Below are 12,857 nucleotides of genomic sequence, written 5' to 3' on the forward strand. Positions count from 1 at the left end.
TTCGTATTTTTCGGGGCCAGGTTAGGAAGGTACGCTGCTCACTTGAGTATCAAATTGGCAGCAGCTCCGCCCCCGGAAAATGGGAAAAACCAACGAGAAAGGCAGAGAATGAAAGTCGCGTTTGCTCACTTCAAACTTGGGAAATTCGCTACTCGGAACTCTGTCATCGAGCCACGAACTTTGCGGACTTGCGTCCTTTACGTGCTCCTCCTGCATATGTCAGCAGTTTTCCCTACCGTTTTTTTGCGCTGCTGCTTTTGCCAAAAGGATTCGAAGGACTCCAGCTTCTGCTCCTGCTCCGTCTACTCCTGCAAATGTTTTGTATTCATTTTCGTTATTTGGTTTATTGCGGAAATTTGTAAATTTGCTAAAGGGGTTTTGTTGTCGGTGAAGTGGCTCAGGTAAAAATAGGATATTGATATTGTTATGGGTAGTGAGTGAGTGCTGTCTGCTTTTGGCAGTGGCAGGGATATTCAATTGAGATTGCAGGAGCATTCAAATTTCGTGTGGTGATTGAAGGAAGCGTAGTGAAGGTAAATTGTGTCCGATTTGCGAATATTTTATGGTGCTTGTGCGCTGTGAAGTTTTTTATGATCCACCAGATAAATCGGAAATCTCTGTAGAAACTTTCTAGTCATTCACATCCCGTCGTTAATTCACTTCCGGCTCAAATTTGAGCCTCTAATTAACCGACAAACCAAACAAATAATCGCTTCCGACCCTTGACAGTACCTTGGAAAATCCCCAGACTATTTACACAATTTGTTGTGCTGCGAGACCATTAGGTGAAGTTCATAAATACACGGCGCGAACCTGAGGGGGAAAGCCTGAAGGCAATTACGTATACTCCTGCTACAACTCTTGTACTGGCACCGAGGGTGGGCTCCAGTGGGTCATATATAATGCCTCTTAATTGTTTTACAAAGCACAAATTTTATCCTTTCGCAAATCCAGTGTTTAACAAACATTTTCCAAAAAAAAAGGAAAAGGAGTGGAGGAAAAAATATGGGAAAAATGGCGCCTTTTTCTTTTGCCGCACCAGCTTAAATATGAATTAATGGCCAATAAAGATAATCTTTTACACATTCGCGTACGCAGCGCATTAAAAGTTGAATTTATGTAGCACACTCACACTCTTTTTTGGACTTTGAGCAACTTGAAGCTGAGTCGTGCTTTTCTGTTCCAAGAAATCAAGCACATTTTCAAGCCTTAAGTAAGCTTATATTTTCAAATTATTATATAAGTTTGAATATCAGTTCGCTCAGCTCGAGTCATTATCTGCCGTCTGCCGATAACTTCTAAGGACCCTCGTCCCCTTCTTTCCTGCATCATTTGCTGCATATTCAATGTTATTGCCCATACGCAATGTGGTACGAAAAAAGAGAGACACGAAAAAAGCCGAAACCAAACCGCTCATTAATATTTCATGTTCGGATGCGAATTATTCAAAACAATGCGGGAAACCCAAATGAACGCGATGAGCATAGCCAAAATCTCAGACCCAGCCCGAAGTCATCGAGATTCCTTGAGTACTCCTAAGGGTGGTTCGGCATCCCCCCGAAACAAAAACCAACGCCCACTCCCATTGTGGGTCAAAGATGACTTGGACTTGGACTTGGATCTGGACTTCAACCGTGACTGTATCAATATTTGTGTTAATCTGTCATTTTTCGTCGTTTATGAATATTTGAGTTTGGCCAGTAAGGAGGGGGTCATGAAATTTTCATGTGACATGCGGATAGCTTCCCTCGAGTGTTTGCGGAAATGTGATGATTATTGGTTGAACAAATAGAAGTCCGGAAACGGCTATATATTTTGTATTTAGTATTTGTCCAACCTGCGGGCGGAATTCCAGCCGATAAAATATCAAATGGCCGGGCCATTTATTAATTTCCTTGGGCCGATGCTGTCACTGTTTGAAATTCTCGAGAAGCCACCGCACTTACTTATGACAATTTGCCTATCTCAATGCCCGTTCCAAGATAGCAACACATCTAAGAGCCTAGTGCCACATTAAAATATTTTACACATTCATTTTCTGCTTGCTGTCTCTTGACCAGACAAAAAGTCGTAAGCGGCCAACGCAGAAATAGAACATGAAAAATTGTCTACAAAAAAAAAAGAAAAGGGCAACAAAAGTAGTTTTCCCCCAGAGAAGAGGCATCGAAATATTTATTATATTTGCCAAATGGAGTGTGCACGAGCCGGGAGTGTGTGAGTGGTCTGTCTGAGATTATTTAGTTTGTTTTGGGCCGCAATGAAAAGGGTTAAGCAGGGGCACAAACAATGGCAAGAAGACACCAATTTGCATATTTTTAATATTTCTCTCTCCCTCTCAGATGGAGAGGGACAATAGCTGAATAAATTTTACGTTCATGCGTAGGAAACACTTAACTAAATTACATTCGGATTCGGGTGATTCAGAAATGTTTTATTCCTTAGAAATTTAACGGAGTTGAAGGTAAATATAGAGACTAAAGTTGTGGTATGTTGGCTAGTGAAAAAGTTGAGCCCGATAAAACCACAGATATACAGCGTTCAACGTGAAAAAATAACAGGAATGACTCAATAGATATGTTTCGTTTCACGCTTCACAGTGTTCAGCATTAAATTCGATGAAATAATATTTGATCAGAAAAAACGTTACAAATGCACGTGAAATTAAACCATTTAAATGGTTGCATGCTGATATTTTGCAGCCTAATAAATCTCGCAGAGATGAATGAATAAGTGGGCAATATGCAAAATTGATTTCGCAACAATTAAAAAGCGCATCATCAACAATCCAGAACACTTAAATATTTAAGCATTTTTTCGGCTACTTCTTTTTCAGTGAGAGCCAACTGTCGCCAGTGGAATTGTCATGGTAGTTCCATTCACTGCCAGTTTTTGTGGGCAATAAACAAAAATTATTATGCTCAAATAAGCGTAAATGCATGCAAAGTGCGGGGAAAAGTGAGGGGAAAAGTGCGGGGAGTGGGTGGAAAAAGGGCTTGCATTGTTGCCAAAAAGTGTCTGAGTGACGATGATGAAAAATGCAGCAAGGCAGCGACGTCAGCGGCGCATATTATTGGGAAAAATGAAATGAAACGGAAGTTGCGAGCACTGAACACGTTTTATTGGCCCACACACACACACACACACATTCCCAGCTGATTTGACAACAAATCCGCAAAAAAAAAAAAAAGAAAAGGGAAAACCTCGTCAATCGTATAAAAACGGTTGCAATGAATTTTTATAACCGCCAAACGGCGAGCAGGCAAATGAAATCAATCGAATCGAATGCAGTCAACAGCGCCACAATTGAAATGGAAAATGTTATAAATTGAACGAGGTGTGGTGAGGGGGGTGAAGGGGGGTGGAAAACCTGTGGAAAACCCATGAAAAACCCGTGGGTGTTGCTGCTCTCTGACGCCAATCGTTTAGCGCCTTTTGTCTGTGATTTTTATTGTTGTGCAAACTTGTTGGCCCTCCTTCGTTTTATGGCCTGTCAACATTGAAAACTCAACTTGCGGCGTTCTAATTAAGAAACGCTGCTGATTAATGACGAGCATTCCGCATTTGACTATTGTGGCCATTTCGCTAGATGCTTGCCTAGAAGCTCCTTAACGGATCAATCATCAATCATGCATTATGTCTGGCCGCGTCACAACTTGTAATTTGATTAGTCTTAGTTAGCCGATACTCGATACTCGATGCTCGTTGTCATCCGTTGGCAGGCCTTCTAATTCAATTTATCAATTCATTAGAGAGTGTCGCCGCTCGCTTACGTCACCAGTAATCAAGTAGATTTTTTAATGGCAACCTAATGCGGAATCATTAAGCCAGCTGCCGGCAAATAAATTCCGTGCGCCGCAGAGCTGTAATAATTTTTATGCCTACTCCCCAGCGAGCACTACCACATTGAGTTGTATGTTTTGTGGGATGTGGCCGAAAGGCGATTTCTTCTAGGGCCATATTCAAAGTCACATAATTTTCCAATCAATTAGCTTTTGTATTGACTTTTGCCGGCAGCACAGCAACAGCAACAACCCGGCCAAACTCAATTTGTGTTTTTGGGGGCCAAAAACATGCGAACCCATTGACAAGTCAATGGAGAATCGGCAGGAGCAGGACCACATTTGACCGGTGAACCCCAGTCAGGATGCGTTGACTTTCGACCCCTGGCCAGCCCTTTTCCATTTGAATGGACCCGCCCGAAGGTTTGGCTGTGGAAACATCACCGAGACATCTCTAGACTAACTGCCACTGTATCGAACACAAAGACAGAGCGATACTAATTAATACGAGCAACTGGCCCAATTAATTAATACTCGGGGCAGAACAGGTGAGCTTTAAGCCAAACATGACACGTGAAAAGACCAAAATCAAAGCTTTGCAATTCGCATATACACACACTCACACACACACATAGTATAGTATATATTTAGCTGTAATTGGCCTTCAGTTCGGTTGGTTTTATCGGCCTCCGAGTGAAGATATTTATGGCCGGACTTTGTGACACTTGAACCCGAATCCTTCGTCATCAATGAGGCAGGTGGAAGGGTGAGCAGGGAATGTGTTGGCATAGATGGGTGTGCCATTGGCGATGGCATTTTAAAGCCGCCCTCAACTAGCGTTAACGAATCCCATCCGTCGCTGCGAACGCGGGACTCAGGCGTATTGAATGACATTGCCGAGAGCCAAATTGGAGGGCGATCGGTTGACAAAGCTGCTAAAGTTGATCCAAGGACTCTGCACGGACACCTGCGAATCGGGTGGGGGAGGGGGAGGGGGAGGGGGAGGGGTTGTCAACCCAGTGAGTGACCTCGGCTCCGAATCAAGGTCCACCACCCCCTTGCCATCAGCTCAATTAAGCGGCCAGGGCATTTACGTGTTTGCCTCCATTCTTTTGTGTGTGTGCGTGTGTCCGTTCCTCTGCTCGTAGTTTAGTTTACCGCAATTACAGCAATTAACACTAAGCAATTAAAGGCAACAACAATGCAAATTACGTGCAACATGCTCAACGAACCAACAGCAAGCACTACAGCGAAAAAATAATCAAAGCAAATCGTGATCGACTTGCGTGATGCGCTAGAAATGCCATAGTGACCACTCAATGAAAGCTTGACAATATTAGGCACGCTGTTTAAGATTTGGTTATATAATTAAATTATTAACAAATAACAATGTTTTATAAGACTCTTATTTTAGAACTAAGAGCAAGATTACCATTGCGATTTTTAAGACGCTTAAAATTATATAAAAGAAAAAAAAGTGCTAATTTTTAGCACCAATTTTGTTGTTTTATTAATTGATTGATAGTAAACAAAGACACAAACTATCCAAAAACCCTATTTTCTTAATATTTTATTTTGAAAATGAAAAGATGGTGTTTTTATAAAGTTACTGAACAACATTTTAACGCTGGATCATGTATAAAGGTATGTAAATTTTGTGTCAGTAATATGATTAGACCGATTTTTAAAATAGTTAGTTGGTAGTGGAATTTTTATTAAAATATACACTTTTGAGAAGGAAAACCTTGTTGAATAAAATGCTTATTACATGATTATTGATTGATTTAATAATTGGTAAGTAATTCGCAGGAATGAAAGTTAGCCTGGAAGCCATGAACACAATTAATTAAAGCCTCATTTATTTTTCATAAACTACATATTTTGCAGTGCCAAATCAAGTACGCTTTTACAGAGTATCAGAGCAAATAAACGTAGTGAAATGTTTGGCTACATCGGGGAGGCAGCCTCTGGCCCTGGCGGAAATAGTTGTATGCAGTTTTAAATTTGCGCCCGCGGAGACAGACAGCCGGACAGTGGGAGCGGGACGTGAGCGGGATCGGAAACGGGACAGGAACTGGCTGGGAAGGAGGATTGGGATGAGGATGAGGACGAGGACGAGGTGGCACAGCCAAGGCAGGTGAGCTGGCCGAGGTGAGATTTGGGAGGGATTGGGGGATTGGTCGAGGCCATGGCGTTGCGTTAAATGAAGACCGCAAATGCAGTGCAGCGCTCTAATTAAGTTAAACCCAGACACTGGCAAACAGATGCCACACACTCGTGCATAGCTTTCTACGTGCTCGTGGCTCAATAATTAACTAACTGGATGCAATATGCAGCGGGGCCAGAACGGAACGGAGCCCACCCACCAACTGCTGGAGAGGTGTCCTGGCCCACTCGCACTTTGTTTACAGACAAGGACTTCAAATGGCATTGCACTTGAACTATTTGCGAATATTTTTATTTCGAATTCCCAGATTGGAGATTGTTTGCAGCTCTGAGCGACGGCAATTTGTTTCTGGGCAAGCAAATTGAATTAAATTTAAACAATTTCATTTTATTCCTGGAGTGTCCGAAAGCAAGTTGTTCGAGGCAAACTTGAGCAGTGACAACACAGTCGTGTTCCTGTCTGCATTGCCGTTGGAAATTTTAATTGCCAGCCCGCCTCCATCCAGTTCGGTGCTCAAGTCTCAAAGTGGCAGACAAACATTTTTGCCCAAACTGTGTGAAAAATTTCCCAAATAATGTTTGTCCATAGACAACAGTCGAATAAAATATATGTGCTTTGTTTCACTCTCTAAATTGATTTATCTATTGAAATAGTGGAATAATTTTAAGGGTACTCGTAAAATACAAATTTAAAATGATTTTACTGTTCATGTTAATATTTACATAGATAAACAATTAATTTTTTTGATTCTTTAAAAACTGATTCAAAAATGTTTGTTCGTTTACTTTAAATAATTAATGACTAGAACAAATAATAAACCAATAAATTGTTTGTAATGATTGTACTGTAGGCTTACATTTTTCCAAAGATTGTTCAACGTTTATGTTTTTCCATTTTTCTTCAGAGTGTACGGGAAAAGTTAACGAGCTAAAAATATTCAAGAATCCGATTAAATATGAACAAAAGTTGACCGTTTGTTTTGGCTTTCATTGGAAAATGTATTCAGCTTATTTTATATATTGCAAATATTTGAAATCTATTCAGAGTTGTGCGCAGCACCATCTGAATAATACCCGTGTATTAGTGGATTTTCTGCCATAAAAACCCATCGAAACGTGTGCGGGCATAAAAAAGGACGTTGCCACAATATGACAATCCATTGAATGACCATGGATCTGCCTCGTATCACAAACAATAAACAGCCACAAACGCCAACAACAATGGCACATAAAAATGCAACAAAAAACAGCATACAAAGACGGAAACTAAAACAATGCCAGGGGATGGGGAAAGAGTTGGCCAAAAAGTATAAATCGCCTGCCAGCTAAGCAAAATGTCAGAGCCATAAATATCATAAAAAATATATTATCAAGCGACCATGATTCCAAAATTGTAACGATGCGGGGTATACGCAACATATATGTATGGCATATATGTGCGTATAGCATTTGTAAATATAAAAGTGGTTGTTGTGCTTCGACTTGCCTGTTTAAGTGGTTGGTGAAAATTGTGTGTTAACAGGCACTCGAAGAAACTGCAGGCGGGCGAGAGGGAAATATTTTAATACGAGCAATAAAATTAGAACAAAATACGCACTAAAGCTAAATTGAAAAGAAAATCGTTATGGTTGACACAAACTGAAGGCCATAACCAAATAAAGCCAAACCAGCCAAGGGGAGTTCAGGGGACCGGGGCGAACCAAAAACGGTTGGAGCGCGTTAAGCAAAACGCGTTTTAGTGGCGGCCCCAGCCAAAACTGCACACACATACTCATGTAATCAGAACGCCGGGAAAACTCTGGCAAAAACACATTTTATATGCTTGTTGTTGGCTTGCTAGCTTTGGAACAATTTTCGTATTTTTTATGCGAGATTTTCTTTTTCCCCTATGCTTTTCGTTCCCTTCCTTTTCGTTCTTTTTTTTTTTAATATTTTTTCATGCGAGTTAGGGGAAAATAAAAGCACCAGTGGAGAAAACTTCTTGGGTTTCCAATAATTTGTTGTAGCGAACTTGTTTTGCATGTGTGTGGGGTGGCGTGGGTTTAAGGGGTTCTTGGGGTGGAGTGTGGGTGTTGGGAGAGGTCTTGTTAGCCGCTTCACATATATCAAACAGCAGCAAAAACGAGGCAGGAGAAGAAAAACTCTAACAATATAGCGGGACAAAAAAGGAAAAAATCCTAAGCAGCAGCAGCAGTTTGTAAAATATATTTTTATTGCTATTGCGAACACAAACACACACACCAGACACTACTCACTACACACAGTTTCCAACAACAGGACCCGGCGACTCCTTTGGCTGCTCCTCGTTTTGCCATTGACTTCGTCTTGCTATTAAAGCGCTGACAAAAACCAACAACCAGCACTGCGGAAATAGCGAAGCTGTAGCATGCTTTTTGTCATATTTCACTGGGCGGAGCAAGAAGTGGCAGCAGGAGCAGGAGCAGCAGGAGCAGAAGCAGGATCAGGACACGCATGTTGCGTACGAGGATACGGACACTTCATAAAAAACACTTTCATTACAACTACAATGGCAACAAGCATGGAAAGTGTACAGGAACAGTGGATAAAGATGTAAGCTAATAAAGAACCTAAAATCAGTCCTCATATTTAAACTATTTAGTCATTGAAAATTTTAAAAAGAAAGCTTTTTTTTCGTAGATACATTTTTTAAGTAAGCTAGTGAAATAGTATAACATCACTTCATAATTGTTTTCCAATCTCCAAAAATGCAAACAGAAATTAGAAACTCAAAGCCAATTGATAGTTTTTGGTTGAACAATACTTTATTGGTGCACAAAGACAGAGCATGTCTAATGGTATTAATAAAATTTCGTATCAAAGTATGATTATGGAATATTTCCCATTTTCCTTTGATATAAATCTTTGAATTCCTGCGAAAAATAATAAAATAAAATAATCGAATGTCCCAAATAAGGTAACTATAGGGGCTTAGCTGCATATTTAGGGTGATGACTCTTATAATAATCATAAAGCTCAAAGATTTTAACCCTTGTCCTTTGGATCCTGTCCCATGGTGCGTCATCTGTTTGGGTTCGGTTCCGGCTGGACTACTTACTACTTCAGCTGGCATTATTTCATGTGCGAAAGTCGCTGCGTGTTGTGTTTGCTATTAAAAATGTCAGCCACCGAGTGTTTGTGAGTGTGTTGTTGATGCTGCAGCTGTAAAACGGACGCTCGCACACACGCACACACACCCACATACACATGTGTGTGGGAAACACGCTTTTAACACCGAAATGAACTTGTACGCCATGTTTATGAGCTGATAAAAAACAGTTGACCAACATTTGTGGAAGTGGAAATTGACTTTAACGGAGGGAAGAAGTAAATTAAGAATCTTTTTAGATGGTATGTGTGGAGAATAGTGAAAGCGTTGATATTTCTTCCTTTGGGCAGGGATTTCGTCGAGGGACTCTCACCTACATCTGACTGATTTGGCCTACATAGCTAACATTGGCTAACAGAGCCATAAAAAGCTCAAAAAGGCGGCTGAAAGTGTGGCACACATTTTTCGGTCAGACAATATTTTCTCTTAACAAAGAGAAAAAATGCTGTTAATACAAAGAGCGGGATCTGCCCATTACAGAGTTCTGTTCTTCCGAATAACAAATTGTTTATTGGCCTATTCGAGTTAATAAATAAATTATGGTATACTCTAGAACCTCTACTTTAAAAGTAACTGTTATTTTTGTAGGTTTCCGCTATTGACGATTAATGTTTTGGCTTTTTGATTGATATGTGTGTGCTTATATTAACTAACAGGCAACAGGTGGCTTATGATTGATGTCCACTTGATGCGGATAAAAGTTTGTAGAACTCTGTATGAATGAATACTCGTTTTGACAATTGTCCTATAAACAAGTTCGAAATATCTTTTAAGCACAAACTATTAACTTAAGGACAAAACAAAAAATGGGTAACAAAATATTTCTAACTATTAACGTAATTAATTTAGCAAGCTGATTTTATTAATTTTGCACAAAATGTAGCTACATACATCTTTGCTGAGTCGCTTTAGAACTTCAGGACTTAAGCAGTAAATTGTTAATCCGCACATTTGAAAGGCAAATGCAAGATTTAGCACAGCCATCAGCTGATTTTTAGAACAAGCTGCGCCAGATAAATCCCCGAGAGAAACGAGCCAAGCCGAGAGAGAGCCAACGAAATGCCGCAGGCTAATTTGAAATGTAAACAAGATTAACCGCTGCCATAAACCAAATGCAACATCGGTACTATGCACTATCCACCGTGGTTATCTATTGCAAAGATGTAAGTAAATACGATATGAAGCCGTAAATTATTTATCTGGTGTGTTTGGCTGGTTTTTTTAGGGAAGTTACAGGAAGTCCGCCCCAAAAGCGTGCTATAAAACAGTAAAGCCGAGTTAACAGAGACCTGTTATCGGGCAGCATCCACCAGTTCGTGTTTTAACTTCGGGGGCTGGAAATCTCTCGCTTTTGCTCTCGGGACCGCTGCTCTTCGTACCGCTTATTGGGCGACCGTGAGCGTTTTGCGCTCGGCTTTTCTCGACCCACTCGGCCAGCATCCGTGCCGAGTGGTCTTGGGGCTGGCCGTGCTGCTCGGTTCCAGCGTATGTACCATAAAAATCGGTTCAGTGAGAGTTTGCGATCCCGCGGGTACGGTCGGAACTAACGGGACTTGAATCGGCGTGGCGCGAGCAGTGCGAATTTGTTTTCCGGCCATTTGAGAAAAGCCAACCGTGCATCCAAACAAAAATCTCCGAATAAGCCAGAGCCAGAGCCAGAGCCAGATCCCCACATCGGTTCGGGGAAATGTGTGAAAAGTAGAGAGTGAAACGTACTACGATGTGCCCATCTTAGAAACTAGAGAAAGCCAAACTGAAAAGTAAAGAAAAAAGTGCGTTTAAAGTCGCGACCAACGACACAAATCGCAAACTCTGTTTCGCAATGTAAGCAAAGCAGCTGCCAAATGTTGTTCCCATGCCATAGTTTTTGTTATTAACGACAAGCAATTTGTGACCGAATCGAAATCAGCGTTTGCCCATTCAAGATCTGACTCTGATCTGACTGCAATGCCCCCGTCGTTTTCAATGAAAACCATTTCCACGCAAAGTAGAAAGCAGCAGGCACAGCCATTGAAAATCGCACGAACCCCGAGTGGCGACGTCGTTCTCGTTTGGATTATTTCGCCAGTTTAGTGGGTGTGCGTCTACTATATGTATATCTCGGTCTATATGTGCCTGTGTGTTTTTGCAGTAAAGCCGGCAGATAAAACGATTTCTACGCTCAGCTGCTCGTTTCATCGCTTTTTTTTTTGGGATTTCTTTCATTTGCTTGCTAAAATAGTGTTTTTGCCGCTTTGCTTTGTTGTTCTATGTGTTCTGTGCAAATTGCACGAAAATTGTTATTGTTGAGCATTTTAGTTATTTATACGGTTAGTTATTTTTGTATTCGTTTTTTCGTAATGCATGTGCCGACACATATCGCTTTATATAGTAGAGTGGCCCTGCAAATGCCATCATATTTCACATAAGTGCAAAATTGCTGGCCTTTGACGGCCATTAAGGCCCAGTGCAGAGTGCCAGTGAAATGCGAGCCATAAACTAATAGATGAACAGTGTTCATGCCACCCAAGAAAGTATATATGTTTAAATTGGTAAATTGCTGAAGTGTGCGTGTAATGAAATTACACAGTTGAATGCCACTTCAAAGCAAACTGTTGAGGCCTGTGATGGTGGCGAAATTGAATGTGCACGATAAGCTGCAGGGAAAAACATTGATGGACCTAACGACTGATTAAGATAAGAGTGATATGAAATTAATGCTCAGACATTTATTTAAGGAGGTGTAAATTTCAAGCTCATGTTTGGCTAGCTGACTGACTAGAATTAGTTATCAGATTGAGACAACTAAATTAAATTAAACTGAATTTGGGATCAACAAATTGTAGGTGCTACATTACGTGCATTAAGGTAGATTGGAGCATTAACATAGTTATGTAGTTTAATCAATACAATTTATGGCAAACTTTGTGTTTGAACTTGCTATTTTTTGCCTTATTTAAATTTCATTAAAGAATAATTTATAGAACAAAACAAATAAAATATTTGATAAGATAAGATTTTGACCAATTCCAAAAAATTTTTATAAAACCCATAATTTTATTTAAATAAGCTCGATGTGCACAAAATACTATTGTTTCAAATGGCAACCTAATCCACGATGTTCCCATTTTGGTTCCTAATCAAACTCATTTAGCCGCTAGGCCGAACATTAATTACGAATTCTGACACAAATGCGACAGGCGAGAATGCAATTGAGGAGAACAATGAGCATACGATTTGACGACAAAACCCATTTCTAAACGACACACGATACGACATAAACAAAATTATTGGGGCCACCGAGAACAAAGTGCATCAATTCGAAATGGAAATGCGAGTGAAGTGAATTTTAATATGCAATTAATACTGCGGACAGCTGGCAACCGAGCGTTTATTTGCATATCAAAACGCTTTAAGACTTTGTTGGTGTGAGTGGTGGGTTGTGGGTGGAGGTGGGGTGTGGGTGTGGGTTGCAAGGCAAGACCGTTCCCGTGCAAGTGCTAAGCAGTGTGCTGATGTCTGCTTAATGTTGGCATGCAAACAGGCTCCCAGGCTGCGAAGCTCACCCAAGTATGCAGCACAATTAGCAGCCCGAGGATGGGAAACAGCTGCTGGGACGACGACGATGGTGTGGATGATGTTGATGATGGCGCCAAGTGTTGAGCGCTCTGATTGCTACCCAGTCCTGCAAATCCCCTTGGTCCTGCCACACCCACAACCACACCTATACCCACATCACACCCACACCTACATCCACACACACGCGCGAACTGGCGGCCATTAGAAGTTTTAGTATTCATAAAATT

At 40.9% G+C, this 12,857-nt stretch overlaps 1 protein-coding gene across 11 annotated transcripts in view; it reads left to right on the forward strand.

Annotated features, from left to right (window-relative positions):
• Window positions 1–5,815: 5,815 nt before the first annotated feature.
• LOC128254751 (nephrin) overlaps window positions 5,816–12,857 on the forward strand; it is a 63,938-nt gene continuing 56,896 nt past the window's right edge. For 6 of the 11 annotated variants that reach the window (XM_052984044.1, XM_052984033.1, XM_052984039.1 and 3 more), the window contains exon 1: window positions 10,594–10,896. The gene's annotated coding sequence lies outside the window, so the exon portion shown is untranslated. Of the gene's footprint in view, window positions 5,931–8,498; window positions 8,517–10,593; window positions 11,149–11,173; window positions 11,382–12,857 lie in introns of those variants that run through there. The other 5 variants (XM_052984036.1, XM_052984037.1, XM_052984038.1 and 2 more) reach the window with 5 other exon arrangements.

This window comes from Drosophila gunungcola (genome assembly GCF_025200985.1).
Source record: "Drosophila gunungcola strain Sukarami chromosome 2R unlocalized genomic scaffold, Dgunungcola_SK_2 000006F, whole genome shotgun sequence".
Taxonomy (NCBI): Eukaryota; Metazoa; Arthropoda; class Insecta; order Diptera; family Drosophilidae; genus Drosophila; species Drosophila gunungcola.